Source organism: Octopus bimaculoides, chromosome 17 (genome assembly GCF_001194135.2).
Source record: "Octopus bimaculoides isolate UCB-OBI-ISO-001 chromosome 17, ASM119413v2, whole genome shotgun sequence".
In the NCBI taxonomy this organism is placed as follows: Eukaryota; Metazoa; Mollusca; class Cephalopoda; order Octopoda; family Octopodidae; genus Octopus; species Octopus bimaculoides.
The window spans coordinates 21,693,912-21,697,241 of NC_068997.1; the positions used below are offsets into that span (position 1 = coordinate 21,693,912).

General features: G+C 34.1%; 1 protein-coding gene across 5 annotated transcripts in view; it reads left to right on the plus strand.

Moving 5' to 3' along the window:
- LOC106880643 (homeobox protein Hox-C9) overlaps positions 1 to 3,330 on the plus strand; it is a 402,026-nt gene that overhangs the window by 261,882 nt on the left and 136,814 nt on the right. The window contains exon 1 of one of the 5 annotated variants that reach the window (XM_052973877.1): positions 134 to 244. The exons of 2 other annotated variants lie outside the window; for them this stretch is intronic. The gene's annotated coding sequence lies outside the window, so the exon portion shown is untranslated. Of the gene's footprint in view, positions 1 to 133; positions 245 to 533; positions 588 to 2,484; positions 2,563 to 3,330 lie in introns of those variants that run through there. 2 more of the 5 variants (XM_052973876.1, XM_052973878.1) reach the window with 2 other exon arrangements.

The window sequence follows — 3,330 nt, forward strand, 5'->3', positions numbered from 1 at the left end:
TATATATATATTCATATATCCATACATATGTTCATACATGCGTGTGTGTGTGCATGTCTTTGTGAGCATGTGTGTGTGAGTGTAATGTAAATATGTAGATATCCATCTATATAACTGCATTCCAGATGCTGTCTCGGCAATATGCTTTAACCTTTTCCATATGCTCCTCACATTGAAGGACTTTACGTATATTTTAAGAACAACATATTGGCTAAAAATACGTAGAAACCGCAGATGAATTATCGTAAGTTCTTAGTCATCTCATGCCATCTTAATTTCTGTGATTGAGAGTTAACTAGGCAACTTGCCTGGTCTGTGTCTTTATCTAACTACCTATTTTCCCTTTGGTTTCTATGTATGTATATATGTATGTATGTATGTATGTATGTATGTATGTATGTATGTATGTATGTATGTATGTACGTATGTATGCACGTATGTGTGTACACGTGGACCGGGGACTACAGCTGCTGCTGCGTATAGTTACTGACACAGTAAGAGAGAGGGAGAGCGAGAGTGAGAAGGAGAGCGAGAGTGAGAAGGAGAGAGAGACAGAGAAATAGTGAGTCTATGAGATGACGGAGATGGTGATTATTCTTGTACATATCTACTTGTGTATGTATATATGTATGTATGCATGTATGTTATGTATGTATCTATGTATCTATCTATCTATCAATATATACACAAACGCGAATATATAAAAACTCACACGCGTACACACACGCGTACACACACGCGTACACACACGCGTACACACACGCGTACACTCACGCGTACACACAGGTTCACATCACCTACTTACACATATATTCACATATACATTTATATATGTATATACACATATATATATTTATATATGTATATACACATATATATGCATGTATATATATATATATAAATGTAAGTATGCATATGCATACGTACCTACATACATCCCTATATATATATATATATATATATATATATATATATATATATATATAAGCATGTGTAGTTAGGTATTCATATATATTTAAAGATATATATGTATATGTATGTATTTTCTTGTGTTTATATTTATATATACTTATTTTTATGTATATGTATATATATGTGTGTGTGTGTGTGTATATATGCATCTATGATTCTATCTCTGTCTATCTATTTGTCTCTCTATCTATGTATATGTCTGTCTGTCTGTCCGTTTGTCTATCTATCTATCTATCTATCTATCTATCTATCCATCTATCTATCTATCTATCTATTATATATTCACAAATATAAACACATATCTGTCTACGCAGCTATATATGCTTATACATGGCCAGCTAGATGGACAATCATACACACCAGTGAAATGACAATATGAGGGATTTACATATCAATATATATGTATCATCTGTTGATAACATTATTTACAAAAACATATTTATCAATATTAATGTGTCATTCTTTTAGAATTTATATTTACAATCTGAATAGATAATATCTTTATTTCATTGTCTACTAATTATTGCTGATTTCTGCCTGTTTTAAAAATAATTATGAAGTATTTTTACAAATTAATTACATTGCTAAAAATGAAGTGCCATCTTTTAACCTCGCCGCCGACAAAGTAGAATAGAAACAATATTTGTTGAAGAATTTATGAATATAATTAATCTGTGGCGTGCCGAGCACGATGATCTTAATTAAGAAAGTCTTTGCGAGTAACTATGACGGCAGGGTGGGTATAATCATTGCTTAAGTTTCCTGAAGAAACCAAACAAAATTAAGGAGGAAAATTTGGTATAAAGAAAGCAAAAATGATATTGTTTGAGACTGCACTTTTCTAATTAATTTATAAAGGAAAAAAGTTGCGCTTCTCCAAGAATCATTAAAATAACGTTGTATTGAACTAAGTGTGATATAATGTAAGAGAATCGGAAATTATTTCGGTTGATTATATCTTAAGCAGGGCCATCGTAGCAGCAATATAGTCTCTCGAACAAACCAATACATTGGGCCCAATGGGTTTTTTGTTTGTATGTTTTGTTTTTAACGGCTAGCCACAGTAAACACTGATCAGAAATTGGGCACATCATTACCCTGGAGGAAATCAACGCATTCGGCAGTATAGTATTTATTAATTGATAGTAAGCCATTTCGGACATAAACCAATATTCGGCCCATAGTCTTGGTGGGTTTTTTTCGGGAATCTTCAACAATGCTTACACCACCCCTCCGTCATAAGTGCTGGTAAATACTTCATTAATTAAGATCATCGTACTAGCCACGCTACACATTAGTTATTTTCGTAAATTTTTCAAAGAATATCATCTCTATTCTACAGTGTTGTCCATGCCCTGTGTGTCTATGCCTTAAGACAAATTTGATCTTAGATAGCCATTGTAACTCTGCTTAATGTTTTGCTAAAGTGTTTATTACTTAAACCCTTTTGTCAATGTGGGAAGAGTAGGTCTGTACCACTTTTTAGTTTTACATGGTCCCCTAAAATTGCAGGAAGACAGTAATCATCTTGAAACCAGAAACTTATCCTGAATACTTGCAAAGGAACGAATACCGCCATTGACAAACAAGGTAATCACAGTCAATGAATATCTGATATTATTTACTCCAGATGGTTACCATCTCTATCTACTAACTGCTTCTGTGATGTTTACTAAGAGCCGGTGAGGGAGCTTCTATGTGAATACTCGATCTGTAAAAAGTAGTAGCCAAATTCATCTCAAATTACTCTAGGTGCACATTGGATAACACAGATTTAAAAATATGGAAGGAGACAGTAAACCTAGGGTTAAAGAGCAACAATTCACAGAATATTAGATTCAGTTCATCTCAGTTAGAAACGCAATGATTTCTAGCTTATTAGGGAGCGTCTATGCAGCCGTTCATTCTACTTCAAGTAGCAAGCGTATCCCCATCAGACCAAATCTCTTAATGTGTTTAGTGTGGACTGTGCTCGAAGAATAATGACAGGATGATCGTGGCTGCAATGCTTTTGATCATAGATCAAGATCTGTTTAATCATTGAAAATCCGTTACCAAACACCACCATCACCACCACCACCACCACCACCAACAGCACCAGTAATTAGAGACTCACACGTAGATGGATTCAATCATTGTCTTCAATCAACACCAACCTTTGAGATTAATATCATTTATACGGAAAAAATAAAGTTTTTCAGTAATCAGAAAAAAATAAACAAGAAAAGCTGTACCAAGTACAGTTAAATATGGTGCAATTCCTACAGCTAGAGACATGTTATTCCACACACACACACATACACACACACACACACACACACACACACACACACACACACACACACACACACACACACA